Source organism: Pinus tabuliformis, chromosome 1_1, assembly GCF_031772625.1.
Source record: "Pinus tabuliformis cultivar Carrire ecotype Pingquan chromosome 1_1, CPIR1, whole genome shotgun sequence".
NCBI lineage: Eukaryota > Viridiplantae > Streptophyta > Pinopsida > Pinales > Pinaceae > Pinus > Pinus tabuliformis.
The window spans coordinates 944,596,488-944,613,627 of record NC_142297.1 but is presented as its reverse complement, the minus strand read 5'-3'; the positions used below and the strand labels follow the sequence as shown (position 1 = coordinate 944,613,627).

General features: G+C 36.7%; 1 pseudogene; it reads left to right on the top strand.

Moving 5' to 3' along the window:
- Positions 1–3,189: 3,189 nt before the first annotated feature.
- Positions 3,190–16,947, top strand: LOC149217598 (putative serine/threonine-protein kinase PBL7 pseudogene; annotated as a pseudogene).
- Positions 16,948–17,140: the final 193 nt, after the last annotated feature.

Genomic DNA, 17,140 nt, shown 5'->3' with positions numbered 1-17,140 from the left:
TTTAGCATTAGGTTCCTTTTGGTGAGAACCTTCTTTATTTCAATGATGGTTGTTGTTCTATCATCAATTTATAGTTCATCAAGTTGGTACCTGTTTCTGCTGTTCAAAAATGTGATCAATTGATTGGCTTCTTCAGGTTTATCTCCCAATTCTTCTCTTGTCTTGTGGACTGCTTTTGTAGCTACTTTTACTAGTTCAGTCTGTTCAAAAATAACTTGAATAGAAGGCCAAACATCATTGATGTTGGCCCAAAGAATTTCTTTCATGTCTCCCAATGGCTTTTGCAATGTCAAGTCATTTTCAAGGAATTTTATTCTTTCTACCATTCTTTGGTTCTTCTGAACTTCTTCCTTTTGCTGTATCTGGGCAAGTTTACAGTTAGTTTCCAGATTTGACACTTTTTCTCTAAGTTTCTTAAGTTCAATGGCCTGGATGCTCATTTCCTCCATGGCCTTTACCAATTCAACTGTTTGTTCTATGGAAGTACCTACGCTTGTAGATGCCCTTGTGCTTGCTGAGGTACCCGTTACTGGCAAGGCTATAGCTGGTGGAAGTGTGGGTGCTAAGGCAGTAGCCAATGTGGAGGGTACTGCAGTGGAGACTGTAGGAATTACAGTCTGAGGAGTGGTGGCCAACTCACTCTACTTAGACTGTATCAAGTTATCTAGCTCCTTTTCTGTCTCTTTTAATTGCTCATTGAGCTTGAGGACTAAGTCCATAAGCTCTTCCTCCTTCTGTGTTTCCAACACTTCAGCAGTCTGAGGATGATGTAGTGGGGGAATTTTGAGCTGCTTCTTCAGTGCAGCTATATCATCATTTTTCTTCTTGATAAGCTTTTCTGCAGCTTTCACATCCTTGGGATCATGTCCCAGCTCTATGACCAAGTCCTCTAAGGACTTTATTTTGGTGTCCTTGGCTTGTGAAGAGGCCTTCTCCAACTGGAATTGTGTTGATATATTATTCAGTGAATTCTGGAGTTGGTGGGCTGCAATTGCCTTGTTGGTCAAGGTGGAGTAAACCATTTCACCAGTTTGCTTATGTAACTCAATTTGGTCAATAGGATGGATATCCTTTGCCAATACTTCAAAATCTATTTTCAGATAATCTACCATTGATCTGGGTTGCTGTATAGTTGGTTTCAAAAAACTCATTTGCATTTTACCTTCCTTTATGTCAAAGGCTGACATTAGCCTTGTTTGATTTGTTGGAGCCATTTTCAGGTAGTGTGCATAACTTTGGACCTTTAATCTTTCATTTCTTGCCTTGATTTCTTTGTATTTTTCTTTGATATCTTGGCTCTGACCAGTAGGATCCCTGAAGGAGGATACTTCCACACTCTGTTGCCTTTCTAGCATTTGAGTCTGTGAGGTGGAAGGTTCTTGTGTACCTCCTGAAGGAGTGGTATGTCTGCTTTCTGCTCCTACAGTTCCTGTTGTCTCCTCGGTAAACTCCTGTTCTGAAAATGGGTTCAACATTTTCCTCTTGACATAGGTCTAGGAAATAGGTTTACTAGAGGGGGTGGCCTCCTCTCAGTCTCTTTTTAGGTTCCTTTCCTCATTTAGAGGAGTCTGCAAAATGGGAGGATTGCTCATGATTTGCTGTAGTTGAGCAAGTTCCTATGAAATCTCAGGCTGTTCAAATTATTCTGGCTGCTTTGTTCCCTCTGAGTGCTTTGATTCTTTTGGTTGCTCTAAAGGTCCTTCTTCTACTATTTTCCCACTTTGTCCTTGTGATTTTCTTTGAGACTGAGTTTCTCCTGACACCTGTACAAATGAATCCTCATCAAGTTTTCTATCTAAATCAATCAATACATTGTTGACAACAGTTTTTGTACTATCCCGGTCTACCAAAGTGTTTTCCACCCATTCAAACTGATTTGCATATTGTTCAATTTCAGGGATTCTATGGTGGATGTAAGGAGATAATTTATTATTTTTCCTCCTATTGAAAATGAACTCTAAGGGGTCATAATTCTAGATGAAACTTTGTTTCAGTCTCAACCTTTGGAGGATTTCCTCTGCTTCCTTCCTTGCTTCCCTACTGTTACATATGAAAGGACCAAGATGATCTTTTATCCTAAGCTGAGCTTTCTTCTTGGCTTTCATAAAATGTACCTCATCTGAATTGATCATTTTTTTGTAGTAATCCAAGGAAAACAATCTCATAGGGAGGTATCGGGGAAGTTTGTAAGGAGCTAGCTCACATCCATAGATTGTGATTTCAGTGTGGTTTTGGTACAAGTACCAATCCCCCACTCTATACTGTTTTGATAACTGAAGGATCCTCCTGATGTCTGCACTGATTCTGCGGGGAGGGCTTCCTAATAGAATAGTTGATATTGGGTGCACAAAGAGATCTATGAAATCGGTATAAGAGTATTGCGAGTCAAATTGGTGGATCAATGAAGTCCAGAAGACCACTGATCTGGGGTTACCTCTGGTATCAAGATTTTGGAGGGTGATTGGAAATTTATCAGCTTGATAATACAAGAAAAAATGATATAGAACTGAAGAATATTTAAATACTCTTTCATTTTCTAACCTCATGAACTGATCATGCATTTTATCAGCAATGAACTTAGCATAGTCAAACATGATGGCTGGTGGTTGGCCAGGAGAGTAGATGGACATAAAGGCTATAATGATTTCATCAAAAAACTCACTTGTAGTATAACCTAACACATTGGATATCATGTCTATGATGTCTCGGCCAAGGTCAGAGAATATAGTCCACAGATAAGGAGGAGAGTCCTTTGGAGTGTATTTTTCTTCCCTGATGAAGGTCTGGTATAACCAAGCAAGCTGGATTGAGGTGAGTGTAGGGTATCTATTCAGCAAATCCCCAATAGAAAGAGGAGTTAGGATTTGGCTTGGTTGTAATTGCAGCATTTCATTTATGGACTCAGCAGTGATAGTGAACAATATAGACTAGTTAGGGGTTCTTACTGCTCTTTGGTTGGGATCATAGTTCATGTGGTAGTAATGTACAATCTCTGGGAAGATGTGAACTCTGGGGAATTGGTATTTGGGTAATCCTGATTCCCAAAGCCCTATATTGTCTGCATGGTTCAGGTACTGGTCTCTGTACCTGCAGAATAGTTTCAAAGGGGATTTTGAGACAGAGGTATCTTTAATCTAGAAATCTTTATCAGCCAGTGGGAGATGATCTAAATCCCTATGAGGAGTAGTAATGGGCATGATATTCAACGCAATTGGGGCAGACATCCTTGGTTCTTGTGGATTCAAGGATGGGGGTGAAGGGATTTTAGTGAATTTTGGGGCAACTGGCCTAATTCAGGTGTTTTTGGAGTCACCAGGCAATTTTCTTACTAAATTACTTAGGAATTGGAAGCAATTTAGTCGAGGTTGTGGAACAAAACAGGGTTTCTCAGCGAATTGGGATAAATACCTGGTTTTGGTTTTTGGACGGAGTAATGGTGATTGCGCATTGTTGGTAGGAAGCACATAGGTCTGCAAGGTGGTTTGGAGTTCAGCAGGTTCAGTAAGTTGGCGGTTGGTAGCAAGTTGACGGTTGCATGTACTTTGCACTTTGCATGGAGGTCAGAATGTTCTTTTTCCACGATAAAATGAATAAAACTATGAGTTTTTTGGTTTTATTTGTAAATTCAATGACTTTGACGAGTACACGGGGAAAAAGACAGTTGGCGCCAACAGGGGATGTGACATTTTGGCATGTAGTGGAGGTGGTAAGTGGAATCCATCGCACCACTTTTTGGGATAGAGTGGTTTTGGGGGAAGGCTACCCGATGCCATTCATCAGGCGCCACGTAGCAACAGGGTGAATAGTGAAACCACTCACATTGGGCGGGTAAAGGTCGGCCTTCAGAGGCTGCCCGATATGAGTGTCGACTGTTGGATTTGAAGGGGTCAGATCGCACGGTGATCAGGTGATGATTTAATGTGAGGTTTAATGGAGGGGCCCGACGGGGTTTTAATGAGCAGAAGGATTAATTAATTGCGGATTAGGGAGGCTTAATGACGTTGGGAGTGATTTGATTGGTAGGGAAAGATTATTAATTAATCACTGATTGATTAATTAATTTCTTTATACGGCGGTGGGTCATGGTTATTAATTAGTCACTGATTGACTTAATTAATCCCTTTAATTAGTTTATTAGTAAGGCTTATATTTCAAACCTTGGGGCGGGATATTAACATATGGGATTTATAAAACATACGGGAAAGGGGTTTTGTTCGGGATTTAATAAATAATGTTAGAAGTTAATATGAAACAAAAGCGGAAAATGAAATGTGCTAAGTATAATGTATATAGAGTTTATTTGCTTTTCACATTAAACATTATAACTTAGGCTAAATGCATATTTGTGGGTTTTTGTGAAAAAGAGGGGTTTTACATGGGGGTGATTACTTTCCCTAGGCAAATGATGGTTTTACCTTAGGAAAAGGGATTTTTAAGGGGAAAATGAATGAATTGAAGGGGGTGAATGTTTGTGAGGGGGCTTTTAGTACTTAGGACCTACAAGTTATTGGGTCGAGGGTCCGGTCCCTCCAGAAGTCAGAGAAATGCTCTGAGCCCCTTTAACTTAAGGTTTTAGGCACTTTTGACTTTGCTTATGGGAAATTAGTAAAATTAAGGGTGGAATGAATGGGGAAATTAATCACTTGAATTTGTATAAATGCCCAATTAACATCCATGCTTTAGTAACTCGATGATGAAAGTAAATGATATGATCTTAACTGATCATTCATCATAATTCTGCAACAATTCAACTACTTACCCACCTACTCATCCTACCATTTTTCTACTCTTTATTAGGGTGCACTTAAGCTGGCAAACCCTTATCAAAACTTTTTTATTTTTATTTTACAATGGCAATCTATCTAAGTCTATCCTTATTACATCCAAGGGCTCAAATTAAACTATTGAACTCCTTTTATTCACTCTACCTATCTACTTATCTTCCAAGGTTAAACAGTTTGGTCAGATTTTATTCTCTATCTCTAAACATGAAATTCAAAGCATGGAATAACTAAGATTAAACCGTTTGATTACCATGGATTGTGGCATGAATAACAAGCTACACACAATCATTATTATGCATAAAAAGTAAATGGTAGTGGAATTTGGGCTTGCACATTTTCATGGTCTTTTTCTTTCCTTGGGGTTCACTTTTTCATGTTTTTTGACCTTTTTCATTATTTTTGTCCTTCGATTTTTCTTTTAGGACATACCCTCTTTACATTTTTCAATTTTTCTTTTATTTTTTTAATATGGAAAACATTTGCAGAAAGAAAAGGTATGTACATATTACAGATTTGGCCTCAGCCATTCAAAAATTATGAATTCTATTGGTATAGGAAAATAACACTACCTTTCAAGTACTGATTTCTGGCTCACCCTTTAAAACACAATTCTACCACTCCATTTTATTTTGTTTTGTCAAGAGAATTGGCAGGACCTTCCCATCCTCTATTTTACATCATCAATAACCATCCATCAATGATATAAATAATAACATATACACAACAAAGGCCAAATATGTGCTTTTTGTATACCTATGTTCTAGGACTCATTTGACCTTACTGGTTCAAAGATCTCACCTTGGAAAAATAACATCCATGTAGAATTTACAAAACTCTTTTAAATCAATCTCCAAGTAAACCAATCAAAATATGAACATCCTTTTAATCAATAAAATCTCTGACTTAAAATAAAATTGGCCTAGAATTGAATGTTATATCAACCATGTCAAGTAACTAACGTTGGGTGAGAAATACAGGCCATGCATATTGGATTAGTGAAATAATTGATCTGATAAAGCTCAAAATCAAACAGATGACTTATAGCTAAGAAACACAAATAAATGAATTAGAACTAAGACATGAGGTTGCCCTTTCAACCCCGACATTAAATAAGTCTTCTTTATGTCACAGACCATTAAATTTTTTTTGATAGCAAGTGGAAGTGGCATTAGCCTCTGATAGTCCATGTCCACAACTACTTCTCAAGATCCGCTCCACTACCAATATTTGGGGCTAGATAAGATACATGAAAAAACCATCAACATGAAAATGAAATCTACATCCTTGTAAAAAAATGGGAGGAAAAAAATCCACAAATTGAAATAGAAATTAGGATACCTCATTCTTGCAACATGATTATCTTGTCATGAACAATAAAAAAAAAAAAGGAGAAATGTGATTTTTGCCACATTTTGACAATGAAATCTTTTGCATATTCTATGAACAATTGATGAAAAAAGTCGGCTAAAGCTTGTCAACATCAAGATCATAGTAAAACATAAAGGAACGGCTCCAACACATATATAATCCTAAACATAAGTATCTATACCTATAAGTATTTGTTGAGGACATTGTATTTTGTGAAAATATGGAAGTCAAATCTTCGAAATAACACAATTTATGGTACCACTGCCTTATGAATTCCATTCATTCGAGTATTTATGAAGTCCATTAAGGAATTTCTTCATAGTTCATAGTTTAAACAATTAACATGTAGCCTAAAAAATCTCAAATTTGAAAAGGAGATAACCCAAAGATGTAGAGTATATATATCACATTTATATATCCTAATTTCCATACATGCAAATGACACTTTTTAGCCTACTATTGTGAATGTAGCACAAATTCCTAGAAAAAAATATTGATGGATATTTTGCTAATATAGAAGTTTTATACATGCATTTATTTAAACAAATAGCTTGCAATCTCAAAAATATCTAAGGATGCACACAATACATTGCATCTTTAGTGCTTGTGTGTGAACTTGAGACAACAAAGTCCAACATCTAACAATTTGCCTACAATATGCACTAGCCGAATAGGTGAACAATAGTATTGTAGGTATATGTTATGAATATATGTATTGCGGGCCAATAAGAGTATGGTTGGAACAATCACGTCCAACCCTTCCAAGTTTTCCTATAATTTGCACTAGTTTAATAGGTGAACAATAGAACTGTAGGTGTGCATTCTGCATCACTTACCTAAATCCAATACCTTCAGCATAGAAATTTCAAAGAATATGTCTAGAATTGGTAGGTAATTTTCAAAATGAAAGGGTTGGCTTGATTGTTTCTGGAAAAGACTAGATTCTTACATTGTTCAATGTAAATTCATGACACTTTCCCAAGCTTATATGGAACAAAAGGGAACCAATCTAGAAGGTTATTTAAAGAATTCTTACTTAGCTAGGGTAAAATGTAAAAACTTTAATAAATTCAATGAAGAGACTGTAGAAATGTTCTTATCAAACCACTAATTAAAACAAAGCTAAGAAATATTGCTTTGTAAAAGAGATATTCATGGTCAAATTAACAAGAAAGTGACCTTTTAGCATAGTAAATTCACTAGCATTGTTGTTACAATATTTGGCCCAAACAATAAATGAAAAAGACCCATTTTCAATTTAGTGGGAGCATGTTGGGCAAATAATCTCACAATAATACCCATAATTGAACATTCTGACCCACTAAATCACTTTTACATCCTTTTGAAGTCCTTCAGCAAAGTACTTAAAAGTTGTGAACAATGTCATAACAATACTTCTAGCTATAGAACAAGCATTTCAAGCTTGCCTCTGTTTTATGATATGGATATTTGTACTTCAAACAGAGTTATGTGGCATATAACCACTTTCACCCTTAAGAAAAAATGTGGTTGTAAATGCATGGTGGAATCTCTTAGCACAAATATGCTCTTAGTATGGTATATGATTCTCATACTAGTGCCATGTTTAAGGGTTCCAAAGACTTTAGACTTTAGCTATGATATGGTGCACACTTCGCTTCAAGACAACATATTCTTTTGGAATTTCATGTTGGGAAACCTCCAAATCTGTTTCCAGGAAAACTCAAGTTAAATGGAAAATTTTTGAATAATGGTTGTGATTCATATGGATGCACATTAACATATATTTTTTTTCCTAAATTTGAATAATTTATGTATTTTTTGGTGACCTTTTAGCATAGTTAATGCACTAGTGCTATTGTTACAATATTTGGCCCAAACAATAAAAACAAAAAAAAACCTATTTTCAATTTAGTAGGAGCATGTTGGGTAAATAATCTCACAATAATACCCATCATTGAACCTTTTGACCCACTAAATCACTTTTACATGCTTTTGAAGTCCTTCAACAAAGTACTTAAAAGTTGTGAACAATGTCATAACAATACTTCTAGCTATAGAACAAGCATTTCAAGCTTGCCTCTATTTTGTGATATGGATATTTGTCCTTCAAATAGATTTATGTGGCACAGAACCACTTTCACTCTTAAGAAAAACTATGGATGTAAATGCATGGTGAACTCTCTTAACACAAATATGCTCTTAGTATGGGATAGGATTCTCATACTAGTGTCAGGTTTAATGGTGCCAAAGACTTTAGATTTTAACTATGATATGGTACACGCTTGTCTTCAAGACAACATATTATTTAGGAATTTCATGTTGGGAAACCTCCAAATCTGTTTCTAGGAAAACTCAAGTTAAATGGATATTTTTTTTGTATAATGGTTGTGATTCATATGGATGCACATTAATATATATGTTTTTTCCTAAATTTGAATAATTTATGTATTTTTTGGTCAACCAGTTTTTTTATCTGATTTTTATCTAGTTCCGATTTGATTTGACAACAGAAAGAACTCAGGAACTTTAGAGGATAAATTAATATCCTCCCCAACCAAGTTCAATTGCCGCTTGTGATGTGATTGTTGTTCATGAGGCAATTGTTGATCCATACAAAAAATGTATATATTCTTGGAATATGATCTAACTATGAATATGGAAGTGTTAAGCTATCTTTTTTAGGACATTGTATTTATGAAAATCTAGAAGTCAAATCTTTGAAATAACACAATTTATAGGAGTGACAAGGTATGCTAGGCAGTGGTGAGCTAGAAGTCAAATTTGAAATAACACAATTTTTTACAGTTGAGAACTTCATATGTGTGTAAGAAGTGAAATCCATGAACATAATCACAACTCATCATATAATGCTCTAAGATCTCCAAAATCCTATATAGAGAAAACCAATAGAAGCCTTAGCTCTGCCAAATATATTTCAAAGATATATTCAAAAAGATTGATTGTTGGAGTATCTTTGGTGGAGCTAGGGTTTCTCTTGGTTTTCCCTATCTAGGGTTATTGAAAGCGTGGAGAGTTATATGATAGGTTGTGATTGTGTTCATGGGTTTCATTTCTTCTTTATATATATGAAGTTTTCGGGTGAATGCTCTAAGAAACACTAACACCTTAAGACAAAAACACATAAAGTACAAAGAAGACTGAACAAGAGAGAGAGAGAGAGAGAGAGAGAGAGAGAGAGAGAGAGTAGCATTGCTCTTACATCTCCAACCCAAGTATGAAAAGGAATATCCACAAGTGCATGATCAACTCTAATAACAACTTACTCCTTCCTCTATTTATATGAGAGGTAAAGGGGCTTTACAATAACAAGTGGACCTAGTCCACTACAAGCAAACTTGCAAGACAGAAGTAGGTCCACCCATGTGAAGCACTCTACTCTAAGTGACATGTGTGAGGCTCAAAGGTGACAATGATTAATAAACAAGGCCTCCATGGCATAAGCACTACTCCCTAAGGTCCAACAATCCTCCAAAGGTCCAAAGCTATAATGCATCTCCATAGTCATGTGTCTCCTTAAGGACAATGCATATCCAAGGTCATGTGTCACCTTAAGGACTCCCACACCTACATATCCACTACCTCAACCCAAGAGTCCACATGTCAAGTGTGTTAGAGTCCTATAGTGATAGGATTCATAATTTTGAATTGGTTGAGGTTAACTCTTGTAATATTTTACATACATTTCCTTTCTGCAAATGTTTTCCATATTAAAATTAAAAAATGTAAAGAGGGTATGTCCTAAAAGAAATATGAAAGGACAAGAAAAATAAGAAAAGATCAAAAAATACAAAAAAAAATATGAAAAAATATGAACCCCAAACAAAAGCAGATCATGAAAGTGTGCAAGTCTAAGTGCCATTATTTCTTACTTTACTGTCTTGAATAAATGTTGTGTGCAACTTGTCATACATGCCACAACCCATGATAGTCAATCTGCTTAATCTTGACTACTTCATGCTTTGAATTTTATGTTTATAGTTAGAAAATAAAATCTAACCAAAAACTTTAATCTTGGCAGATCATTAGATAGGTAGAGAAAATAAAATGAGCTCATGAGTTCAATATGAGCCCTTGGAAGATATAAGGTTATAAGTAGATAGTTTGTTTTATAAAAGAAAAGGAAAGAAAAGGCTTTGCTAGCTTAAATGCACCCACCAAAATGAAGAAGAAATGTTAGGGTAGGTAAAGGGTAAGTAAAGAAAGGTTGCAGAAATACAAGTCATTTGGAGCGTAAGCACTATTATCATGCTTAACCATGTGTTTCAAGTGTGCAGGAGTAGTTATAAATGAAAAAAGCATGCTCATAAGATGATTTTAACTAACTCCCCTTCCTTTCACAAACTTCTCCCTCTCATTTCTTATTAATTTCCCCATCATCCCTCAAAATATCCCTTTTCCCCTCCATTTTTACCCTTACTTCATTATCCCGTATTTTCCCCTAGAATTTCCCTTTAAAATTCCTTCCCCCTTGCTAAAATCATCATTATGTTCCATAAATCCCTTTTCCTAGGGTAAAAACCCTTTTTCCCCTTTTGTGAAAAGTTATTTTCCCCTTTTCTAATCTAAAAAACCCATAAATCAACTTATCCTAAGTTGAAAACCCTTTCGCTTTGCAAAAACCCGCCCGATGGATCATTTAAGTTAATCCACCGTTTTAAAAGTTAATTAAACGTGGCTTAAGTGTGTTTGATTAGGCGGGCCCCTCTTTAACCTTTCCCCCATTCCCCTCCACTCATATTTTCAACGCGACCATCGTTCGATCAACACCCATCTCATCTAACGGTTATCGCTCCATTTCGCGTGCATTCCACTGCCAAGCTTTAACAACCTGATAGCGCCTTAAATGGGTGGTTTTGGCCAGACCCACTTTAGCAATGTGTCACCATCAGATCATTTTGCATCCCCTCCAAACTTTACCACCCTGTCCCCAAAAGTGGTGTGAAGAGGGGAAAAACCACCCTCTCGATACTAGTCACTGTTCATAACCATTTTTCCTGTTTTTCCCATTTTTCACCCAATAAAGCCCCAAGAATTCCATTTTTATGTTTTTTCTACCATCTACACATTGAAAGCCAGAGCTTTCATGTGGCCCTGAAATATACAACCGCAAACTGACTACCAGTCTCCATCTTGCCTCCAGCACTCGTCCAGAGCCAACATTTGTCATATGTGACCTAAAACCTCGACCAAGTTCACAACACCAACCTTTGGTTTCAGGTATTCTGCAAAATACACCAATTTGACCCTTTTTAACATAAAAGTTAAAGTATTTCAAACATTCAGCTCCTAACCAAACCAGACTAATGTCTGCATTTGATATTGAGGAGGGAAAGATGCAAATGTCATATATGCATCCAACAGTGCCACAACCCAAGTCTGCAACAGATTATAAGAAGGCCACATTTGAAGTATTGGCAAAGGACATCCATCTCGTGGACCAAATAGAGTTTCACAAACAAGCTAGAGAAATGATATAATCCACCTTTACTAGTAAGGCCATGGATGCATACAGATTACAAGAGTCCTTAAATAATACTATTGCATAGTTTAAACTCAAAAAGGCATCCTCCAGTGCTAAAGATACAAGGATCAAACATTAAAAGACTTGATCATTGAGCTGGGCCATGACCCAAAGGACATAAAGGCTATTGAGAAGTTGATAAAAAAGAAGAATGAAGACATTGCAGCCCTAAAAAAACATCACAAACTGCCTCAGTCATAGCATCCTCAAACAAAACAAGTCCTAGACAGCCAAAATTCCCAGGAGGAACTGCTTGACTTGGTGTTGCAGTTGAACACCCAGCTAAAAGAAATGGAAAAGTTGACCAAGCAAGCTAGCCTCTAGGAAAATGTAACCATGGTCATCCCAACTGTCACCACATAGGTACGATCAACATTGGCTGAGAAATTGGCTCCTACAGCTCCATTGGCTATTGCATTGCCTACAATAGCACCATCTACTTCAGCAACGGGGTTGACCGCAGAGGATTCTACAGTTAAAGAAGCCAATAGGTTGGTTAAAGCCATGAAACAGATGTCCCTCAAAGATGTAGAAATCAGGAAACTGGAAGTGAAAGTGAACAGTCTGGAGACAGGCTGTAAACTTGGTCAAATTATGAATAAGGAGGAACAACACAAGTTAGCAAGATTAACTGAGAGGATAAAGAATCTAGAGAAAGAAATGACTCTTGGTGAGCCATTGGGACAGGGAAAAGAAAAAATGTGGGCCAATACCATTGACTCTTTCAATGATATTTGGCCATCCATTCAGGTAATTTTTGAGCAAATTGATCTGGTTAAAGAGGCCACAAAGGCAATTTAAAAGGGTAAAAACTAGGATCATCGACTTTTTGAATTCCAAAAAAAAATATGAACTGGAGGAATTAGATATCAGTGATAGGATAGGGACAATCCTAGAAGTAAGAAGAGTCCTTACTAAAAGGAATTTGATGCACAACTTGGAAGACAAGTGTCACACTATGCAGCTTTCTATTGATAGATTTAAATTTAAATTTGACACTTCGATGCAAAAAGGTTTACCAAGTCCTTTGGTAATTAATGACAAGTTGATGACACAAGAGGACTACAATAGAAAGCTCAGGGAAGTGGCTAAAACTCAAGTCAACAATGCAACCATCCACAACACAACAAAACAAGGGATGCCCTCTGGTAAAGTCCTTTACCAAGCTTTGGAGAACTTGTTTTACCTCCAGCATGAGGTAAAACACCTGTTTGTAAATAAGCCTACATTTGTTAAATACACAGAGGTTGATGAGGTCTTCAGGAAGTTGAAGAACATTCAGTTACCAACTGAAGAGAGATGGGAGTAACTAACTGACTTACTTTAATTCAAAGTAAGTTCAACAATTAACACAGTTTGGTAAAAACAAAATGGTGAAAGTAAATGGGCAGCTATCCCAGTCAAAGAGTATCAGAGTCAAAGAGTATCAGTGAAATAAGATAAGTCGAAGAGTATCAGATGACAACTAAAAGATCAATCAGCTAAATATAAAAGCAAATAAGATATAACAGTGCACGAAATCAATTAGTTAGAAAGGTGGCATTACCTTTTTAGAATTAGATATTTTTTCCCTAAAATAAATCCCAAGTCAGTTTGGGATATTTTGTAAATAATTCTGTATAAATACTTCATAATTCGAAGTATGTAGGGTGGATTCTACTAGACATTTCTATAGACTTTTTGATTAGAAAACCCAGAGGGTTATTGTATCATTTGCTGAGCCAACAAGCTGGATTGATAAATAAAGATCAGATATTTCAAAGGATTCATGTGTTGAGCGAATTTCAGACAAGTATTCTCATGTGTTATTGTTATTTTTCTCAAGTTATTCATAATCTTTAATGTTTTTCTAAATCTAAATGTTATAACTGGAATAATACTTCAGAACTTGTTTAATTACACTCTGTCTTAACAGTTATACATTTAAATGTTTTCTGCTGACATCTAAGTTAAGGAATTCTTAATTTCTCTTTGGTTTAGATTGATTTCTTGAATATCCAGGTTAATAGGATTCTTAATTTCCCTTTGATCTCGATTACCCCTTCATTCATCATTCATTATTCGGTCTGAGAACCCTTAATTTCTCTCCCACCCCTAGTGAAAACATTTCACCCCTCTGTCTCAAAGATCTGAAAAACACTCTGCTATCTTGCCCTTTGAACATTCCCTTTAGTGAGTTAATCTAGTTTTGCTTCCTTATTGTTCGACTCCATATCCCAATGGTCTAAAAGACATCATTCTATCCATTTGTCTAGGTGATTCCACCACACAATCTTAAATACAAATAAAAAACCCCTTGAACAATAATAACTAGTCTAAAAACATCTTAACTAAAATAAAGTTAAATTTTAAAGAGAGAGCCCTCTTTGAGCATCAGGAAGGCTAGGTCCTGATCTTCAAAACTAGTTTGTGGTTACCTTTGGTTTTTCTTTATTTTTACTTCGAAAGAATTATCAGAGTGATAACAAAGTGTAAACGTCCATGCAAGCAACCAAGAAACCCCATGCTATCTAGGGCTCAATAACCTCCTCTAAAATACCGAAATCTACTCCAGACACATAAAATCCCTTCATGCATCAACGACATGATGTCACCAAGCTCCATACTTATCAAACACTTCGAGGAAGAATGTCTTTCAAATGTCCAAACAAGGTCTAGCAAAAAATAGTAAACCACCTCCAATGTCTAATTCCATCATGGAAGAGCATGGTCCAGCCATACACCATGCACCCCACATATTTCATTGCTTCTTTATATATATGAAGTTTTCGGTTGAATTCCCCAAGAAACACTAACACCTTAAGACAAAAACACATAAAATACAAATAAGATTGAACAAGAGAGAGAGAGAGAAAGTATCACTTCTCTTACATCTCTAACCAAAGTTTGAAAAGGAATATGCACAATTGCATGATCGACTATAATAACAACTCACTCCTTCCTCTATTTATATGAGAGGTAAAGGGGCTTTACAATAACATGTGTAGCTAGTCCACTACAAGAAAACTTGCAACACACAAGTAGGTCCACGCATGTGAAGCACTCTGCTCTAAGTGATATGTGTGAGCCTCAAAGGTGACAATGATTAACAAGCAAGGACTTCATGGCATGAGCACTACTTCCCAAGGTCCAGCAATCCTACAAAGGTCCAAAGCTTCAATGCACCTCCATGGTCATGTGTCTCCTTAAGGATAATGCATATCCAAGGTCACGTGTTGCCTTAAGGAATCCCACACCTACATATCCACTCCCTCAACCCAAGAGTCCACATGTCAAGTGTAAACGTCCATGCAAGCAACCAAACAACCCCGTGTTATCTAGGGCTCAATAACCTCCTCTGAAATGCCCATCTCTACTCCAAGCACATAAACTCCCTTCATTTATTAACAACATGAAGTCACCAAGCTCCATACTTATCCAACACTTCGAGGAAGAATGTCTTTCAAACATCCAAACAAGGTCTAGTAGCAAATAGTAAACCACCTCCAATGTCCAAGTCCATCATGGAAGAGCATGGTACAACCATACACCATGCACCCCACATATTTCATTTCTTCTTTATATATATAAAGTTTTCGAGTGAATTTTCCAAGAAACGCTAGCACCTTAAGACAAAAACACATAAAGTACAAAGAAGATTGAACAAGAGAGAGAGAAAGTAACATTGCTCTTACATCTCTAACCCAAGTATGCAAATGAATATATGTTTGTAGCCTTTTTAAAGTTATGCATGACCACACTAAGGAAAGGATTTAAATGAACAGAACAAGAACAGAGAGGCAAGATGAACCTCCCAATATGGGGGAACCACATATTGCTGTATAAACATTCATTTTTCAAGAATTAGCTACAGTGACAAATAATTTTTGGCTTAAATGTCTGTTGGGTGAAGGAGGCTTTGGTAGAGTTTATAAAGGGAGGCTTGAGAGCACTGGTCATATTTTGGTTGTTAAGAAACACGATAGGATGTATTGCAGGAAAATAGGCAATTCCTTGTTGAGGTTTGATGTTGAGTCTTCTTCATCACCCAAATATTGTTCACCTTATTGGATATTGCGCTGATGCGGATTAGAGGCTTTTGGTATACGAGTACAAGCAATTGGGATTGTTGTAAAACCATCTCCATGATCTCCTGATTGATAAGGAGCCACTATATTGGAACACAAGAATGACAATAGCTACAGGTGTTGCAAGAGGGTTGGAATATTTGCATGACAAAGCCAACCCTCCAGTCATATATTGTGATTTTAAATCCTCTAATATTTTACTTGACGAGGGATTTCATCCAAAGTTATCATATTTTGGGCTGGCCAAACTCAGACCTGTTGAACATAAGACTAATGTTTCCACATGAGTAATGGGAACATATGGATATTTTGCACCAGAGTATGCTATGACAGGCCAACTGGCAATCAAGTTAGATGTTTACAGTTTCAGAGTGGTCTTGTTAGAGTTAATAACAAGGAGAAAAGCAATTGACAATTCCTAGTCAACAAAGGAGAAAAATATTATTCTTGGGCACGACCTTTGTTCAAAGACCACAAAAAAATTACACAGATGGTTGATCCAAAGCTTAAGGGACTCTATCCTATGAGAGGCATGTATCAAGCACTTGTTGTGGCAGCAATGTGTCTTTAGGAGGATGTTGCCACTCGACCCCTGATCGGTGATGTAGTAACAACTCTTGGTTACCTTGCATCCCAAATGTATGATCCTATAGTGAATCTTGTTCAAACTAATCAGTATACACCATCGACTCTTTCCCATGAGAAAAGGAACAGGGAGAGGAAGTATCTTGATGGATCAAAAAGAGGAACTGATAAGTTAAGTAGACATGGAAGTAACCAGCATGAACTATGCCTTGCAAAGACTTCCATTGAATGTCACACTGCTCCTGTTAGGGATTCAAATACCTTAAATGAGTCTCAAGGTTCTCAAGAGAGCAGTGGTAGGGATTTTGGAGATTTTGACAAGTCTGATGGGATGAGGCATAGCCTTAGAAAAATTGGGAGACCCAGCAGAGACGGGAAGCGAGTCTTAGCTGTCAGTCGAGATCGTGAACATGCAATTGCTGAAGCCAAATTGTGGGGTGAGAATTTAAGAGAAAGGAAAAGGAGCAATGCCCTTGGTGGGAGTGGGACATATGATTTTCACCGAGAATCTGCTGGAGTCACACATGAACTATTAAGTTTTTGCAAATCTTTCATCTTCTTTGGCATAAATTCTTGCAGTTTCTGTACTCTGATCCGAAACTGTGTATTTCATGTGTAAAATTTTTGTTTCAATCATGAAAGTTGTAAAGTGACTTTACAGAATTTAGATGATGCAGTCTTGCTTGGAATTTGAATGAGTAGAGTGAGAGGTTCAAGGGAGATTTTGAGGTTTTCCTAGTCCTCTATGTATAGGAAGGAAATTGTTACTATCAAGCATTTATGTTAGTAGGAGGTTTGTAAAGACCTCAACA